Below are 20209 nucleotides of genomic sequence, written 5' to 3'. Positions count from 1 at the left end.
TTAGTTTAATTTGTCCACAGAATATTTTGCCAGCTGCTCTGTGGTACATCCAGATGCTCTTTTGCGAACTTCAGACGTGCAGCAATGGTTTTTTTTTTGACCGCAGTGGCTTCTTTCGTGGTGTCCTCCCATGAACAACATTCTTGTTTAGTGTTTTACGTATCGTAGACTCGCCAACAGAGATGTTAGCATCTTCCAGAGATTTCTGTAAGTCTTTAGCTAACACTCTAGGATTCTTCTTAACCTCATTGAGCATTCTGCGCTGTGCTCTTGCAGTCATCTTTGCAGGACGGCCACTCCTAGGGAGAGTAGCAACAGTGCTGAACTTTCTCCGTTTATAGACATTTTGTCTTACCGTGGACTGATGAACATCAAGGCGTATAGAGATACTTTTGTAACCCTTTCCAGCTTTATGCAAGTCAACAATTTTTAATCTTGGGTCTTCTGAGATGTTCGAGGCATGGTTCACATCAGGCAATGCTTCTTGTGAATAGCAAACTCAAATTTTGTACGTTTTTTTTATAGGGCAGGGCAGCTCTAACTAACATCTCCAATCTCGTCTCAATGATAGTACTTCTGACTCCAATTTAGCTTTTGGAGAAGCCATTAGCCTTGGGGTTCCCATACTTTCCCAACCTACACTGTGAATGTTTAAATTTAAATTCAATATAGACCAAAAAAATAGAATAATTTGTGTGTTATTAGTTTAAGCACACTGAGTTTGTCTGTTGTTGTGACTTAGATGAAGATCAGATCTAATTTTATGACCAATTTATGCAGAAATCCAGATCATTCCAAGGGGTTCACATACTTTTTCTTGCCACTGTACACTGTCCAACTAAATGCTGACTTACAGGATCCAACGCAACAACAATAAGAAATATTAAAAGATCTGAATATGAACAGAGTAAATGGCAGTAGACTAGACAGGGGGATAAGAGAGAGCCATGAGAAAACTAGTTTTGATCAATCAGGGAAATAAAAGTGCTGAAAACATGTTGGCTCACCATTTATTAAAAAGAAGATGGAGAACAAGTTAACGTTAACGAACTTATATATCAGAGAATCAATACTTGGAGTCATAGAATCGTAATAATATTGTCCAAAATATTATTGCGATACTCTACTGTATAGATTTCTTCCCCCATCACTACTAAACACACACCCAACACTACAGTACCCACTACTCCCTCCACTCTGCCTGGCTGTGGCCTGCACCAGTCACTCTATAATCAGGCTGGATGCAAACAGAGATAATTGTAGGGCCGTCCGCTCCTTCTGTGTTTCAAAACACACGCTGACATCATCAACTGGGGCCAACGCCGGTTGCCATGGTAACCCGGTTGGTTTTCACTCAGCAGACAGTCAAGTCATTTAAAAGGCCATGGAGATGTTTTTGTTTCTAAATGAATCTCAGCAGAATCAGAGGCTTGATCAGAGCTGCTACTGGATAGCTGTTTAATAATGACAGCAGAATCAATTATTCATACATGAGGCAGACCCAACACTATATGAATATTACAAAGCTGACTGAATAATTCAATTCATTTTTCATGAAAGATGCAAGTGGCAAAATATTCCTCATATTACTTGTGTGGAATGCTAAGATTCATCTGGACAATTATATATTTTTTTAATGGGGTCGGGGGGGTGGTGAGAATTGATTAGGCATAATGTAACTACGACCCATTACAGCTTTGTAAGCCTCGCAGCAGCCCATTGAGAATTAGTCGGTCCTACTAGCAACTCCTGTTATAGTGAAGCTGACAGCAGCAATGATGAGAGAGGAGACACTGGATCAGAAGAACACACACATCCTGAGCATTAACCTGACAGGTACTGGTGTGCGTGTGTGTGTGTGATGCTTCCGTGTGCTGTGAGAAACGTCAGTGGGATCTAGGTCAGAGTGGTGTGTGTGTGTTCTTGATGGTGTGTTTTCGGGAGCGCTATAGAGCGTTTGGTTTCAGCCACCACCACAGAGGAACAGAGAGAGTATCATGATGTCACGTCCTGACCAGTATAAGGGTTATTTGTTATTGTAGTTTGGTCAGGACGTGGCAGAGGGTATTTTGTTTATGTGGTTCGGGGTGGTGATTTTTGTAGTAGGGTGTTTGATTTATTATTTCCGGGTTTTGGTCTATGTTCAATGTTCTTTCTGGTTTGTGGTATTTCTATGTGTAGGTTAATGGGGGGTTGGACTCTCAATTGGAGGCAGGTGCTTTCTGTTGCCTCTGATTGAGAGTCCTATATATGGGTAATTGTTTGGTGTAGTGTTGTGGGAGATTGTTTGTTGTTTTGCCTGTGTGAGCGTGACAAGACTGTGTTGTTGTTCGTGCGTTCTTCGTTTGTTATTTAGGTGTTCTCTTTATTTAAAATAAATATCAAGATGAGCATCCACATTCCTGCTGCGTTTTGGTCCTCTATTCCCGACGACAGCCGTTACACATGAAGTGTTGCTGACAGGCCTTCTGGTCCTCTCATCTTAACAGGCTCACTTTGGGGTTCTCAGACTCTCTTATAGAAACACGGGTGAAAAGGCTGTGTGCTCTCTTTGAGGCCGGCGTGTAGCATCTGTTCAGCCACATACAGACCCCAGGACAGTTTCAGACCACATACAGACCCCAGGACAGTTTCAGACCACATACAGACCCCAGGACAGTTTCAGACCACATACAGACCCCAGGACAGTTTCAGACCACAGATCCCAGGACAGCTTCAGACCACATACAGACCCCAGGACAGTTTCAGACCACATACAGACCCCAGGACAGTTTCAGACCACATACAGACCCCAGGACAGTTTCAGACCACATACAGACCCCAGGACAGTTTCAGACCATGAACAAATCCCAGGACCAGTCCCTCCAGGATCCGTGATTCTGTGATTGCATTGTTTTTGGCAAAAAAAGCAACAATTCCGCATACTATGCGAGGGCTTGAAAATTTGACCAATCACCGTACTATTTCCGCATAAAACAGTCAAATCATTGCAATATTGTTGTAGAAAATGGACCCATCACCGCAGTACAAAAAGAGGGCTCGCAATTTCAGTGCACATTTTCTGCTTAATATAGTTCAATCAAGCTACACGTCAACAAACTTTTCCCTTGTCAGTACATTTTTGCGACAAATTGGACAAAATCATCACATATTGCCATGCAAAATGTCTGAATCGCCGCAGCAAAATCAAGCATTTTTGCCCACAAATATCACTAAAAATCTTTACAAATTCCTGGAGGGACTAGCTAATGTATACTGCCCAGGACAGTCTACTAAGGATGGGTAAAAAGTACCCTCAGTATCGAAATACCCTGAAATACCCCCCCAGAATTTACAAACTGAATTTGGAACTGTAAACTGTATCCACATGTTGTCTGCTGTAGTTGTTGCTTGTGTCTATGTATGTATGTATTTATGCATGTATGTGGTGATGCTGTGCTGTGGTTTGTTGAGATGTGAGACAAATTTCCCAAAAGGGACACAATAAAGAATTATATTTATATTAAAGCATGTTACTAAAGGACAAACCAATTAGAACCAGATACAGACCCCATTAGAGCCCCCTCCATTAGAGCCCCCTCCATTAGAGCCCCCTCCATTAGAGCCCCCTCCATTAGAGCCCCCTCCATTAGAGCCCCCTCCATTAGAGCCCCCTCCATTAGAGCCCCCCCCATTAGAGCCCCCTCCATTAGAGCCCCCTCCATTAGAGCCCCCTCCATTAGAGCCCCCTCCATTAGAGCCCCCTGCTGAAGGCCATAGTAAAAAAGCGCAGACGAGACAGACCCCAGGACAGCCTTCTAGTGAAGGACAAACCCAACAGCTTAAAACACCAGCCGCTGCCCCACCAGGTGGGGTGATGTGGGGGTCAGGAAGTGACAACATGGCAGGTGCTTCCAGGTCCATTTAAAACAATGATTCAGCTGAATACAGTCTGGGGCACATGAATTAAACCACACCAGAACAGGAAGGAGGAGCTCACCTGAGTTCAGGGTGACTTTGGTAGCAGACTCTTAGCCTCGTACTATACTGTAGCCGACTCTTCTATCATAGGCTTAAGAAAGATATAAGAGTTGGATACAGCACATGGACATTTGGTATCAGACGTTAGGAGTCATGACACTATAAGTTGGAACATAATTCAACTTCCTGTCAATTAAAACTATATTGATGCTCTCAACATGTATACACAACAGTAGGGAATTGCCATGGACCTCACAAAATTATATTATCACGATACTTGGTAGCGATATGTATTTCAATTCTCATGATATTTATTGCGATTCGATACTGCAATTTTATTGAGATTTGATGTTCCCAACATACTTCTCACTATATGTCTGCTGCAGAAAGACAAGACAGCACATGGCGCTGATGTTGGATCCCTATTTAAAAAGAAGATGGAGAACAAGTTACAGGATGTAAAATCCTGGAGTTTTGGCGCAGGTACAGCTGACTAGCGCTAGCTAACTCTACCTTACAAATAGTATCGAGATAATATCGTCCACAAATAATATTGCGATATGCAACTAGCTTCCCCCCCCCCCCCCCCCCTCATCATTAAACAACATGGTAAAATCTTCATGGCAGAGTATTTTTCTGTTATTGTTGTCGCAAATGTTATGTATAAACTGACTGACCTCAAAACCGGCAAGACTAAAAACTGGAAAGCTTTCCAACAACAAATGTATTGACTGGCGTAGTCAGTCAGCTGGTGTAACCAGTGCGCTGAGAGTCGGGAAGCAAGTTCAGGGAGTGAGTGTTTTAATAAACAAATGAAACAAACAACGCACCGACGTGAAAACAGAGTCAATAACACCTGAGGAAAGAACCAAGGGGAGGGACAGATATAGGGAAGATAATCAAGGAGGTGATGGAGTCCAGGTGAGTGTCATGAGGCGCAGGTGCGCGAGACGATGGTGACAGGTGTACAGGATAATCAGCAGCCTGATGACCTAGAGGAAGGAGAGGGAGTATAATCAGCAGCCTGATGACCTAGAGGTCAGAGAGGGAGTATAATCAGCAGCCTGATGACCTAGAGGGAGGAGAGGGAGTATAATCAGCAGCCTGATGACCTAGAGGCCGGAGAGGGAGTATAATCAGCAGCCTGATGACCTAGAGGGAGGAGAGGGAGTATAATCAGCAGCCTGATGACCTAGAGGGAGGAGAGGGAGTATAATCAGCAGCCTGATGACCTAGAGGTCAGAGAGGGAGTATAATCAGCAGCCTGATGACCTAGAGGGAGGAGAGGGAGTATAATCAGCAGCCTGATGACCTAGAGGGAGGAGAGGGAGTATAATCAGCAGCCTGATGACCTAGAGGGAGGAGAGGGAGTATAATCAGCAGCCTGATGACCTAGAGGGAGGAGAGGGAGTATAATCAGCAGCCTGGTGACCTAGAGGTCAGAGAGGGAGTATAATCAGCAGCCTGATGACCTAGAGGGAGGAGAGGGAGTATAATCAGCAGCCTGATGACCTAGAGGTCAGAGAGGGAGGATAATCAGCAGCCTGATGACCTAGAGGTCAGAGAGGGAGGATAATCAGCAGTCTGATGACCTAGAGGTCAGAGAGGGAGTATAATCAGCAGCCTGATGACCTAGAGGGAGGAGAGGGAGTTTAATCAGCAGCCTGATGACCTAGAGGGAGGAGAGGGAGTATAATCAGCAGCCTGATGACCTAGAGGGAGGAGAGGGAGGATAATCAGCAGCCTGATGACCTAGAGGGAGGAGAGGGAGTATAATCAGCAGCCTGATGACCTAGAGGTCAGAGAGGGAGTATAATCAGCAGCCTGGTGACCTAGAGGTCAGAGAGGGAGGATAATCAGCAGCCTGATGACCTAGAGGGAGGAGAGGGAGGATAATCAGCAGCCTGATGACCTAGAGGTCAGAGAGGGAGTATAATCAGCAGCCTGATGACCTAGAGGTCAGAGAGGGAGTATAATCAGCAGCCTGATGACCTAGAGGGAGGAGAGGGAGTATAATCATCAGCCTGGTGACCTAGAGGTCAGAGAGGGAGTAGAATCAGCAGCCTGATGACCTAGAGGTCAGAGAGGGAGGATAATCAGCAGCCTGATGACCTAGAGGGAGGAGAGGGAGTATAATCAGCAGCCTGATGACCTAGAGGGAGGAGAGGGAGTAGAGGGAGAGGAGAGGCCTCCTAATTGTCCCTAGAATTTCTAAGCAAACGGCTGGAGGTAGGGCTTTCTCCTATAGAGCTCCATTTTTATGGAATGGTCTGCCTACCAATGTGAGAGACGCAGACTCAGTCTCAACCTTTAAGTCTTTACTGAAGACTTATCTCTTCAGTAGGTCCTATGATTAAGTATAGTCTGGCCCAGGAGTGTGAAGGTGAACGGAAAGGCTGGAGCAACGAACCGCCCTTGCTGTCTATGCCTTGCCGGTTCCCCTCTTTCCACTGGGATTCTCTGCCTCTAACCCTTTTACAGAGGCTGAGTCACTGGCCTACTGGTGTTCTTCCATGCCGTCCATGGGAGGGGTGCGTCACTTGAGTGGGTTGAGTCACTGACGTGGTCTTCCTGTCTGGGTTGGCGCCCCCCCCCCCCTTGGGTTGTGCCATGGCGGAGATCGTTGTGGGCTATACTCGGCCTTGTCTTAGGACGGTAAGTTGGTGGTTGGAGACATCCCTCTAGTGGTGTGGGGGCTGTGCTTTGGCAAAGTGGGTGGGGTTATATCCTGCCTGTTTGGCCCTGTCCGGGGGTATCATCGGATGGGGCCACAGTGTCTTCTGATCCCTCCTGTCTCAGCCTCCAGTATTTATGCTGCAGTAGTTTATGTGTCGGGGGGCTAGGGTCAGTCTGTTACATCTGGAGTATTTCTCTTGTCTTATCCGGTGTCCTGTGTGTATTTAAATATGCTCTCTCTAATTCTCTCTTTCTCTCTTTCTGTCTTTCTCTCGGAGGACCTGAGCCCTAGGACCATGCCTCAGGACTACCTGGTATGATGACTCCTTGCTGTCCCCAGTCCACCTGGCCGTGCTGCTGCTCCAGTTTCAACTGTTCTGCCTGCGGCTATGGAACCCTGACCTGTTCACCGGACGTGCTTGTTGCACCCTCGACAACTACTATGATTATTATTATTTGACCATGCTGGTCATTTATGAACATTTTAACATTTTAACATTTTGACCATGTTCTGTTATAATATCCACCCTGCACAGCCAGAAGAGGACTGGCCACCCCTCATAGCCTGGTTCCTCTCTAGGTTTCTTCCTAGGTTTTTGGCCTTTCTAGGGAGTTTTTCCTAGGGAGTTTTTCCTAGCCACCGTGCTTCTTTCACATGCTTTGCTTGCTGTTTGGGGTTTTAGGCTGGGTTTCTGTACAGCACTTTGAGAATATCAGCTGATGTACGAAGGGCTATATAAAAATAAATTTGATTTGATTTGATTTGATTTTGATTTGAGTATACGTGACAGCTGGCTTGTGTTTTGTGTGTTTTGACTGGCGTAGTCAGTCGGCTGTGTTGTGTTTTGACTGGCGTAGTCAGTTGGCTGTGTTGTGTTTTGACTGGCGTAGTCAGTCGGCTGTTTTGTACGTTTTGACTGGCGTAGTCAGTCGGCTGTGTTGTGTTTTGTATGTTTTGACTGGCGTAGTCAGTCGGCTGTTTTGTACGTTTTGACTGGCGTAGTCAGTCGGCTGTGTTGTGTTTTGACTGGCGTAGTCAGTCGGCTGTGTTGTGTTTTGACTGGCGTAGTCAGTTGGCTATGTTGTGTTTTGTAGGTTTTGATTGGTGTAGTCAGTCGATTGTGTTGTGTTTTGACTGGCGTAGTCAGTCGGCTGTGTTGTGTTTTGTATGTTTTGACTGGCGTAGTCAGTCAGCTGTGTTGTGTTTTGACTGGCGTAGTCAGTCGGCTGTGTTGTGTTTTGACTGGCGTAGTCAGTCGGCTGTGTTGTATTTTGACTGGCATAGTCAGTCGGCTGTGTTGTGTTTTGACTGGCGTAGTCAGTCGGCTGTGTTGTGTTTTGACTGGCGTAGTCAGTCGGCTGTGTTGTGTTTTGACTGGCGTAGTCAGTCAGCTGTGTTGTGTTTTGACTGGCGTAGTCAGTCGGCTGTGTTGTGTATGTTTTGACTGGCGTAGTCAGTCGGCTGTGTTGTGTTTTGACTGGCGTAGTCAGTCGGCTGTGTTGTGTTTTGACTGGCATAGTCAGTTGGCTGTGTTGTGTTTTGACTGGCATAGTCAGTCGGCTGTGTTGTGTTTTGACTGGCGTAGTCAGTCGGCTGTGTTGTGTTTTGACTGGCGTAGTCAGTCGGCTGTGTTGTGTTTTGACTGGCGTAGTCAGTCGGCTGTGTTGTGTTTTGTATGTTTTGACTGGCGTAGTCAGTCGGCTGTGTTGTGTTTTGACTGGCGTAGTCAGTCGGCTGTGTTGTGTTTTGACTGGCGTAGTCAGTCGGCTGTGTTGTGTTTTGACTGGCGTAGTCAGTTGGCTGTGTTGTGTTTTGTAGGTTTTGACTGGTGTAGTCAGTCGATTGTGTTGTGTTTTGACTGGCGTAGTCAGTCGGCTGTGTTATGTTTTGTATGTTTTGACTGGCGTAGTCAGTCGGCTGTGTTGTGTTTTGTATGTTTTGACTGGCGTAGTCAGTCGGCTGTGTTGTGTTTTGTAGGTTTTGACTGGCGTAGTCAGTTGATTGTGTTGTGTTTTGACTGGCGTAGTCAGTCGGCTGTGTTGTGTTTTGTATGTTTTGACTGGCGTAGTCAGTCGGCTGTGTTGTGTTTTGTATGTTTTGACTGGCGTAGTCAGTCGGCTGTGTTGTGTTTTGTATGTTTTGACTGGCGTAGTCAGTCGGCTGTGTTGTGTTTTGTATGTTTTGACGGGCGTAGTCAGTCGGCTGTGTTGTGTTTTGATTGGCGTAGTCAGTCGGCTGTGTTGTATTTTGACTGGCATAGTCAGTCGGCTGTGTTGTGTTTTGACTGGCGTAGTCAGTCGGCTGTGTTGTGTTTTGACTGGCGTAGTCAGTCAGCTGTGTTGTGTTTTGACTGGCGTAGTCAGTCGGCTGTGTTGTGTATGTTTTGACTGGCGTAGTCAGTCGGCTGTGTTGTGTTTTGACTGGCGTAGTCAGTCGGCTGTGTTGTGTTTTGACTGGCGTAGTCAGTCGGCTGTGTTGTGTTTTGTATGTTTTGACTGGCGTAGTCAGTCGGCTGTGTTGTGTTTTGACTGGCGTAGTCAGTCGGCTGTGTTGTGTTTTGTATGTTTTGACTGGCGTAGTCAGTCGGCTGTGTTGTGTTTTGTATGTTTTGACTGGCGTAGTCAGTCGGCTGTGTTGTGTTTTGACTGGCGTAGTCAGTCGGCTGTGTTGTGTTTTGTATGTTTTGACTGGCGTAGTCAGTCGGCTGTGTTGTGTTTTGACTGGCGTAGTCAGTCGGCTGTGTTGTGTTTTGACTGGCATAGTCAGTCGGCTGTGTTGTGTTTTGCATGCTGCTGACGAGGCAATTCAAACTGAACAGTGGCCTTTTCTCCACAGAGACTTTCCTCAAATGTTACCTCCTTCCATTTCATTGGCAAGCTTTTTTTTTCTGAGTAGAAAGAAGGAATCCCAATACGGCGTAGGCTAGGAGAGAGGAGGAAAACAGAGACAGACAGGAAGATAAGAAGCAGAGGAATGAAAAGAGAGCATCTGAGATAGAAGGATATAGAGCTAATTGACCCACAGTGCTCTCCATCTGTACATAAGGCCAAACACCTGCTACGTATTCTCCCCATGATGCAGAATCAATGTTTAAAATCACACACCTAACAGCTTTACATTCAAGGGCATATTCCTATTTACTGTTTGATAAATAACAGGTGATACGTCATGAGGATACATGTAATCTTAAAGCAGATATGATAGCAAAACTCTACTATATAGATTGATAACGGAGGTGCTACAGTATGCAGCAGTAGAGACACAATATAATTCCGTGTGGAGGCACAATAATAGACAACTGATCACACATTACGGTGAGTATAACAACCTTTTAGAGCAAACAGGAGTAGCCAGACAGTAAGGCTAAGCATGCTGGCTAATGACAGGGAGAAGGAAAAGCAAGCACAGACAATGTTGGGTCTCAGCCAGCCATAGACTTTTCCTTTTGTTTAAACGAGGTGCTGTTGGTCATCTGACAGCTGTAGGAAAATTAAAAACACACATCCTACCCTGGCTGAGAAACATTACCGCACTGTGAACGAGCTGGGAAGAAGAACGCATTTGGCAGCGCAACAAGCATATGTTAAAGACGCAACAACTCAGTAGTCAGTGAACGACGGGCAGGAGGGAGGGAACGGAAACACAAACGGGACACAAACGGGCAGGAGGGAGATGACGGAAACACAAACGGGCAGGAGGAAGGGTACGGAAGCACAAACGGGCAGTAGGGAGGGGACGGAAACACAAACGGGCAGGAGGGAGGGGACGGAAGCACAAACGGGCAGGAGGGAGGGGACGGAAGCACAAACAGGCAGGAGGGAGATGACGGAAACACAAACGGGCAGGAGGGAGGGGACGGAAACACAAACGGGCAGGAGGGAGAGGACGGAAACACAAACGGGCAGTAGGGTGGGGACGGGAAGCACAAACGGGCAGGAGGGAGGGTACGGAAGCACAAACGGGCAGGAGGGAGGGGACGGAAGCACAAACGGGCAGGAGGGTGGGGACGGGAAGCACCAACGGGCAGGAGGGAGGGGACAGAAGCACAAACGGGCAGGAGGGTGGGGACGGAAGCACAAACGGGCAGGAGGGTGGGGACGGGAAGCACAAACGGGCAGGAGGGAGGGTACGGAAGCACAAACGGGCAGGAGGGAGGGGACGGGAAGCACAAACGGGCAGGAGGGAGATGACGGAAAGCACAAACAGAGAAGTAGCCTAACAGATGTCATGATTATACACATATAATACTGATGAATACCTAAGCTATATATTACATTACGATTTATCTCTGTAGATTACAGTATGTCTTATATGAGATCCAATTGGCTGAATTAGTAATGTGCAAGAGAAGGTCTCGGTAAGCCCCCCAGGAGACCAGGCCTGGGGAACGGCATCTGATACTGTAACAACAACGCATAGAGAACACTTGTGTCTCTATGGTAACAACCCAGATCCACCTGAAAGCTACTTGCGATCCCACTGGGAAATCCTAGAATATATAAATATATTGCTCAAAAGAAATAAAGGGAACACTTAAACATCACATCCTAGATCTGAATGAAAGAAATAAGCTTATTAAATACTTTTTTCTTTACATAGTTGAATGTGCTGACAACAAAATCAATAATAAATCAATGGAATTCCAATTTATCAACCCATGGAGGTCTGGATTTGGAGTCACACTCAAAATTAAAGTGGAAAACCACACTACAGGCTGATCCAACTTTGATGTAATGTCCTTAAAACAAGTCAAAATGAGGCTCAGTAGTGTGTGTGGCCTCCAAGTGCCTGTATGACCTCCCTACAACGCCTGGGCATGCTCCTGATGAGGTGGCGGATGGTCTCCTGAGGGATCTCCTCCCAGACCTGGACTAAAGCATCCGCCAACTCCTGGACAGTCTGTGGTGCAACGTGGCGTTGGTGGATGGAGCGAGACATGATGTCCCAGATGTGCTCAATTGGATTCAGGTCTGGGGAACGGGCGGGCCAGTCCATAGCATCAATGCCTTCCTCTTGCAGGAACTGCTGACACACTCCAGCCACATGAGGTCTAGTATTGTCTTGCATTAGGAGGAACCCAGGGCCAACCGCACCAGCATATGGTCTCACAAGGGGTCTGAGGATCTCATCTCGGTACCTAATGGCAGTCAGGCTACCTCTGGCGAGCACATGGAGGGCTGTGCGGCCCCCCAAAGAAATGCCACCCCACACCATGATTGACCCACCGCCAAACCGGTCATGCTGGAGGATGTTGCAGGCAGCAGAACGTTCTCCACGGCGTCTCCAGACTCTGTCACGTCTGTCACGTGCTCAGTGTGAACCTGCTTTCATCTGTTTAGCACAGGGCGCCAGTGGCGAATTTGCCAATCTTGGTGTTCTCTGGCAAATGCCAAACGTCCTGCACGGTGTTGGGCTGTAAGCACAACCCCCACCTGTGGACGTCGGGCCCTCATACCACCCTTATGTAGTCTGTTTCTGACGGTTTGAGCAGACACATGCACATTTGTGGCCTGCTGGAGGTCATTTTGCAGGGCTCTGGCAGTGCTTCTCCTGCTCCTCCTTGCACAAAGGCGGAGGTAGCGGTCCTGCTGTTGGGTTGTTGCCTTCCTACGGCCTCCTCAACGTCTCCTGATGTACTGGCCTGTCTCCTGGTAGCGCCTCCATGCTCTGGACACTACGCTGACAGACACAGCAAACCTTCTTGCCACAGCTCGCATTGATGTGCCATCCTGGATGAGCTGCACTACCTGAGCCACTTGTGTGGGTTGTAGACTCCGTCTCATGCTACCACTAGAGTGAAAGCACCGCCAGCATTCAAAAGTGACCAAAACATCAGCCAGGAAGCATAGGAACTGAGAAGTGGTCTGTGGTCCCCACCTGCAGAACCACTCCTTTATTGGGGGTGTCTTGCTAATTGCCTATAATTTCCACCTGTTGTCTATTCCATTTGCACAACAGCATGTGAAATGTATTGTCAATCAGTGTTGCTTCCTAAGTGGACAGTTTGATTTCACAGAAGTGTGATTGACTTGGAGTTACATTGTGTTGTTTAAGTGTTCCCTTTATTTTTTGGAGCAGTGTATAATTATGGGTGCTCTGGGCGTTCGTAAATTCAGAGGGTTGTCAGATTGTCAGTTCGTACATTCAGAGCGTTTTTCCTCTCGAAGCATTCAGAGCTCACACTGGACACTCTGGCCAAGGAGTTGGGTTGTTGCGAGCGTTCTGACCTCACAATGGCAGTCAAGCAACCAAGCTAACTGGCTAACGTTGGCTAGCTTGCTAGCTACTTCCAGACATAAATGAGAGAACACCCCACTCTGACCATTTCACTCTCCCTAGCAGAGCTGGCTATACTGTTTTCATGTTATCCAGAGCATTGGTTGACTGTAACTGTGCTGCTTGCAACAGCGTTCGTAAATTCGTCAGTTATTCTTCGCTCTTGCACACTCAGACGAGAGTGCTTTGAAATCGGAGTAGATAGCCAGAGTGAATTTACGAACGCACCCTATGTCTCTATGGGACTGCAACTGTTGGTGCAACTTAACTACCTCACCTACCTAGATTCCTCAGCCTTACCTAGGCTAGGGTTTATCCCATTGTCCTAGTAAAGAGCAGAAGACGTGTTAAGAGATGGATAACTGGGGACGTGTGCCATTAATTCACCAGTAATACTGGCCTGACATTTTAACACTCTGAGAATGGAGGAGATGTATCTTTGGAGACGGAAGTTGACAGTTCAGACGTCACATCGTCCGATGGCGATGGGCACATCTGGAAGCAGGCAGGCGATATCCCCTTAAGGTAGGCTAATTGATGAGTTGTCTACAGTCACAGTAATAGAATCTCAGATTAATTTAGGGTAAAGCAACATCGGCAACCTGGAGATTCGTGTGAATGCCTCCAGACTGTCATGTGACATCAGGACTGACCAACCATGAATGAGCCAGGAAGTATGCTGCATCTGAACCCAGGAAGTATGCTGCATCTGAACCCAGGAAGTATGCTGCATCTGAACCCAGGAAGTATGCTGCATCAGAACCCATCTTCTAATTAATACAATGGCTTGTCTGCTCTTGGCAATAAGGCTGAATGACAGAAAGCACCCACGTCAGACCTCCACCCCCCCCCCCCCCATTTTGTATTACAATAACAGGGAGAGAGAGGAGAAACAACAATATTCGCCCCAGACTGGTTTATAATTCCATTAAACTTGGTCGAAGACCAGCCTTACACCATGACACCAATGTAGTATTAAGACAGACAGAGAGTTAAATCAATGGCCTCCCTGTGTAGATCTGTGTGTCTCCCACACACTATTCAGTCAGTGGTTTTGTAATGTAGTTAGATGAACTGCTCTGCTGGCACCATCAGGAGAGTTGAACTGCTCTGCTGGCACCATCAGGAGAGTTAAACTGCTCTGCTGGCACCACCAGGATAGTTGAACTGCTCTGCTGGCACCACCAGGAGAGTTGAACTGCTCTGCTGGCACCACCAGGAGAGTTGAACTGCTCTGCTGGCACCATCAGGATAGTTGAACTGCTCTGCTGGCACCACCAGGAGAGTTGAACTGCTCTGCTGGCACCACCAGGAGAGTTGAACTGCTCTGATGGCACCACCAGGAGAGTTGAACTGCCCTGCTGGCACCACAAGCCCCCTTTGAGACCAATAAAAGGTCTTGAGCCTGTTTAGATGTATGTACTCTGTAAATGGGCCATTTCACATCAGCCATCTTTTGAAGTCTTGTTGGTTTGTATCAGATGCAGGAATTACTTAGTGTCTGTGTGCTGTGCTTCTCTCTCTCTCTCTCTCTCTCTCTCTCTCTCTCTCTCTCTCTCTCTCTCTCTCTCTCTCTCTCTCTCTCTCTCTCTCTCTCTCTCTCTCTCTCTCTCTCTCTCTCTCTCTCTCTCTCTCTCTCTCTCTCAATATGAGCCATCGTTGGCTCAGTTTGCAGATATATTCAATGCAGTGCTTTCTTCCACTTCCACGGTCAAACCATCAGCGATGTTCAGACTAGACAGACACCTCAGTGAGCTATAGCTACAGTTGACAGGTAGAAATACAGTGATAACACTTTGATTACAGCTTATGACACGCTGCACATCACTGGGAATGAAGCCGTTAACTGTCAAGTTATCCTCCTCCCCTGGAGGTCCTGCAAGCCTGGGTCCCAAATGGCACTATTCCACTGTAGGGAGCCATTTGGGACACGGACCTAAGTACCATTGACTGATTACAGCATATCACAGCGAGAGACCAAGACACTTCTGCTGATGAAACATGTTTTGCAACTCTCCCATTTTACACGCCTGAATTTCTTTGATAAGAATTCAATGTTAGGTTAAAAAAAAGGTAAAACAAATTAATTCCAAGGTGGATGGTGGTGTGTGTGTGTGTGTGTGTGTGTCTCTGTGTGTGTGTGTGTGTGTGTGTGTGTGTGTGTGTGTGTGTGTGTGTGTAATGGGGTGATATTTCACCACAGCTCAATTTGAATTGGTAGACAATCTATTTTAAACTCCCCAGTCGTCGCAGCTGAGTGGGTTCATTATTATGGAGGTGATGATGAGAGATGATCTATGTTGATGTGACTAGTGTTTTTAATAGACAGGGTTTAGATAAATGACTTTCATTTGGTGGTTGGGTTGTGATTGACATCAGTGAGGACAGAGTGTGTTTAACTGTAGAAAAAATAAATTAAATCTGGGGTGTGTGTGTGTGTGGGGGGGGGGGGGGGGGGGGGGTTAAATATGCTGCTGGGGGGAATTGGAATATATCAGGCTTTACACACTTACACATTAGACACCAAACAATGGGAACTACTACTGATGCTTTAAAACCAGTTTATCCCATAAAAAAAATAAAAAAATTGAAATAAAATGTAACTGCTAGAATTCAAATGAGTAAAGGTAATTAATATATATTCACCAGTCAGTCTACTGTCTGAGGCAGAACAGAACACACTTAACTGTGCTCTTCAGAGGTCTGTTCACTTCTCCTAATGTGTGGACCTCCATAACAAAACAACATGTTCCATCGCAGGGTTTCCCTCCGTGTGTGTGTGTGTGTGTGTGTGTGTGTGTGTGTGTGTGTGTGTGTGTGTGTGTGTGTGTGTGTGTGTGTGTGTGTGTGTGTGTGTGTGTGTGTGTGTGTGTGTGTGTGTGTGTGTGTGTGTGTGTGTGTGTGTGTGTGTGTGGTGGCTGGTGTTCCTCAGTAGAATCCCCATTTAAAAAAAAGACACACACACACACACCCTCACAAGCCTTGAAAAAAAAAAAAAAAAATCTGAAATAACACATTTACATAAATATTCAGATCCTTTAATCAGTACTTTGTTGAAGCACCTTTGGCAGCGATTACAGCCTCGAGTATTCTTGGATATGACGCTACAAGTTTGGCGCACCTGTATTTGGGAAGTTTCTCCCATCCTTCTCTGCAGATCCTCTCAGGCCCTGTCATGTTAGATGGGGAGCGTTGATGCACAGCTATTTTCAGGTCTCTCCAGAGATGTTCGATCGGGTTCAAGTCCGGGCTCTGGCTGGGCCACTCGAGGACATTCAGAGACTTGTCCCGAAGCCAGCCCTGTGTTGTCTTGGCAGTGTGCTTATTGGTCGTTGTCCAGTTGGAAGGTGAACCTTCACCCCGGTCTGAGGTCCCGTGTGGCTCAGTTGGTAGAGCATGGTGTTTGCAACGCCAGGGTTGTGGGTTCGATTCCCACGGGGGACCAGTATGAAAAAAAAGAAATGTATGAAAAATGTGTGAAATGTATGCATTCACTACTGTAAGTCGCTCTGGATAAGAGCGTCTGCTAAAATGACGTAAATGTAAAAAGGTCCTGAGTGCTCTGGAGCAGGTTTTCATCAAGGATCTCTCTATACTTTGCTCCGTTCATCTTCCCCTCAATCCTGACTGGACTCCCTGCTGCTGAAAAACATCTCAACAGATTGATGCTGCCACCACCATGCTTCACTGTAGGGATGGTGCCAGGTTTCCTCCAGATGTGACAGTTCAGTCTTGGTTTCATCAGACCAGAGAATCTTGTTTCTCATGGTCTGAGAGTCTTTAGGTGCCTTTTGGCTTCCGTCTGGCTACCATAAAAGCCTGATTGGTGGAGTGCTGCAGAGAAGGTTCTCCCATCTCCACAGAGGAACTGTAGAGCTCTGTCAGACTGACCATCGGGTTCTTGGTCACCTCACTGACAGCTCTAGGAAGAGTCTTGGTGGTTCCAAACTTTTTCCATTTAAGATTGATGGAGGCCACTGTGTTCTTGGGGATCTTCAATGCTGCAAAAAAATTGTTGGTACCCTTCCCCAGATCTATTCCTCAACACAATCCTGTCTCGGGGGTCTACGGACAATTCCTTCGATCTCATGGCTTGGTTTTTTACCTGCACTGTCAACTGTGGGACCTTATTTATATATATTTTTATTTTATAAATTCGCAAAAAAAATTAAAACATGTTTTCACTTTGGGGTATTGTGTGTAAGATTGCTGAGATTTTTAAAATGTATTTAATCAATTTCATAATAAGGCAGTAACGTAAAAAAATGTGGAAAAAGTCAAAGGGTCTGAATACTTTCCCAAGGCACTGTATATGTTTTTATCGTGACGTACACTGGAAAGGTGCAGTGGAATGTCTTACAGCACGTGTCACACTCATTCCACGGAGGGACGAGTGTCTGCGGGTTTTCGCTCCTCCCTTCTAATTAATCGTTGAACTAAGGTCACTAATTAGTAAAGAACTCCCTTCACCTGGTTGTCTAGTGCTTAATTGAAAGGAAAAACCAAAAACCTAGCGACACTGGGCCCTCAGTGGAATGAGTGTGACACCCCTGTTTTACAGGTTCAGCCATAGTTGTACAGGCCCCCTGGAGAAAATGAGGGAGAAGTGCCTTGCTCAAGGGCACAGACAGATTTGTTTTTTACCTGGTTACTGACCCAACGCTCCATCCTCTAGGTTATCTCCCACCATTCATTATTACCTACAGTACAGTACAGCTCCAACACAGTGTGCTGCTCAGGAGAGACGATTTCATCAACTGGATCTCTCTGTGTGTGTGTGTGTCAAGACTGTGGATGTATCCCCATGGAAGTACAATACTATATTCAATTTCATTCAGAGGTATCCCCCAGTCATTTGATTATGGAACCAGATCCACAGACAGGCCTCACAACTAGGGGTTTAGCCTTGTGCCATGGATAGGAGGGTAGGGTTAGGGTTAGGCAGGCCTCACAACTAGGGGTTTAGCCTTGAGCCATGGATAGGAGGGTAGGGTTAGGGTTAGGCAGGCCTCACAACTAGGGGTTTAGCCTTGAGCCATGGATAGGAGGGTAGGGTTAGGGTTAGGCAGGCCTCACAACTAGGGGTTTAGCCTTGAGCCATGGATAGGAGGGTAGGGTTAGGGTTAGGCAGGCCTCACAACTAGGGGTTTAGCCTTGAGCCATGGATAGGAGGGTAGGGTTAGGGTTAGGCAGGCCTCACAACTAGGGGTTTAGCCTTGAGCCATGGATAGGAGGGTAGGGTTAGGGTTATGCAGGCCTCACAACTAGGGGTTTAGCCTTGAGCCATGGATAGGAGGGTAGGGTTAGGGTTAGGCAGGAGGGAGAGCCTTTCTCTTTTCTATGATTTATATTTTGAGGTAGTAATAGATGGAAATACAGAGGAGCAGTGGGATCAGGATTCAATCTCACATTGAGAGGAAGGTATAAAGCTGTTATCCACCTGACCAGCACCAAGCACGAGGGGGGAAAAAGGTTCCCATAAAGAACTGCCCAAAGGCTTCAGCTTAGTTAAATACTCTTCATAATAGAGAAAAAAATTGTCTGACAAAAAGGGTAACCAAGGGTAAAATTGAATTTAAAACTTGAATATGTATTGTTCCCAAAAGTAAAAGTCACCTTTTGCCCGAGACTTGGCTTTCCAATTTCTGTGTGCAACAGAGCCAAACCAAAGAGGCTCAACGGTGTGAAAGATACAGAAAGTATTCATACCACATTTTGTGTTACAGACAGAATACAAAATGGATGAAATATTTTTTTTTTCTCATCCATTGTTACGTTCCACAGCAAGAAAACCAAAAATGTCACTCAAACAGAACTGGGAACTAACAAAGAGTCACTGACAACCAAAACGAAACAGGTTTTAGGAGGGGTTCTGAAAGACACTCATGGGGGTGTCCACTGACTAGCAACTACACCTGGGACCTTAAAAGACACCTACCATGAGCACCCACTAAATTTACCCAAGAGGCAAACAAAAGAAAAAAAAACCCACCAAACTTAAAGACAGGAAGTAAACCAAAAAGGTGGAGCAAAACGAAATCAGATAAAGGATTGTTTGTCTAGAACTCAAACTAGGGAGCGACAACTAAAAGGTGTTGATCTTCCACATCTCTCAATGCAGCTGGAGCGCTGGGTCAGCCACTCTTAAATAGCACCTTGGCCAGCACATGTGAAACACCTTCCCACCAACAAGATGGCAACCAGGACAGTTGTAACACATACTGACACCAATCGGTGCACGCTACGTGCTAACGAGCTATACGTACTATAAATCCAACCTCAAAAAATAAATGGCAAAACCAAAGCCAGTGACACCCATCTGCAGACAATACATTATAGTTGATTGAAAATGAAATACAGAAATATAACATTTACATAAGTATTTACACCACAGAGTGAATACTTTGTCGAAGCACCTTTGGCAGTGATTACAGAGTCTTTTTGGTTCCCTAAGAGCTTTGCACACCTGGATTGTACAATATCTGGCCATTTATTCGAAGAACAAATATTCAAGCTTTGCCAAGTTGATCATTGCTAATCATTTTTAAGTGTTGCCACTTTTGGTAAGCAACTCCAGTGCAGATTTTGCCTTGTGTTTTACGTTATTAAAACACGAGGCAAGGATGGCGCAGGATGTAACCGACAGAGATGGTTGCCTCGCTTCGCGTTCTTAGGAAACTATGCAGTATTTCGTTTTTTTATGTATTATTTCTTACATTGTTACCCCATGAAATCTTAAGTCTTATTACATACAGCCGGGAAGAAATATTGGATATAAGAGCAACGTCAACGTACCAACAATACGACCAGGAATACGACTTTCCCGAAGCGGATCCTCTGTTTGGACCACCACCCAGGATAATGGATCCCAGTAGGCGACTCAAAACAACGGCACCGCAGAAGGGGCAGACGAAGTGGTCTTCTGGTCAGGCTCCGTAGACGGGCACATCGCACACCGCTCCCGAGTATACTACTCTTGACAACAAGGTAGACGAAATTTTAGCAAGGGTTGCCTTCCAGAGAGACATCAGAGATTGCAAAACTCCCTGTTTCACGGAAACATGGCTCACTCAGGATGCGTTATCAGAGTCGGTACAGCCACCCGGTTTCTTCACGCATCGCGCCGACAGAAACAAACATCTCTCTGGTAAGAAGAAGGGAGGGGTGTATGCCTTATTTTTATTTAACTAGGCAAGTCAGTTAAGAACAAATTCTTATTTTCAATGACAGCCTAGGAACAGTGGGTTAACTGCCTTGTTCAGAGGCAGAACAACAGATTTGTACCTTGTCAGGTCA

The 20209-nt window shown here is 46.2% G+C and overlaps 1 protein-coding gene and 1 non-coding gene across 3 annotated transcripts in view; one reads left to right on the top strand and one right to left on the bottom strand.

Annotated features, from left to right (window-relative positions):
- The window catches only part of tspoap1 (TSPO associated protein 1), a 209868-nt gene that overhangs the window by 130624 nt on the left and 59035 nt on the right, over window positions 1–20209 (bottom strand). The gene's annotated exons all lie outside the window — the stretch shown is intronic.
- On the top strand, window positions 16283–16358 carry trnaa-ugc (transfer RNA alanine (anticodon UGC)). The gene has a single exon. It is a non-coding gene; the product is annotated as a tRNA-Ala (tRNA).

The sequence above is a fragment of the Salmo salar genome, chromosome 04 (genome assembly GCF_965601325.2).
Source record: "Salmo salar chromosome 04, fSalSal1, whole genome shotgun sequence".
Classification (NCBI taxonomy): Eukaryota; Metazoa; Chordata; class Actinopteri; order Salmoniformes; family Salmonidae; genus Salmo; species Salmo salar.
This window is presented reverse-complemented; position numbering and strand designations above follow the sequence as displayed.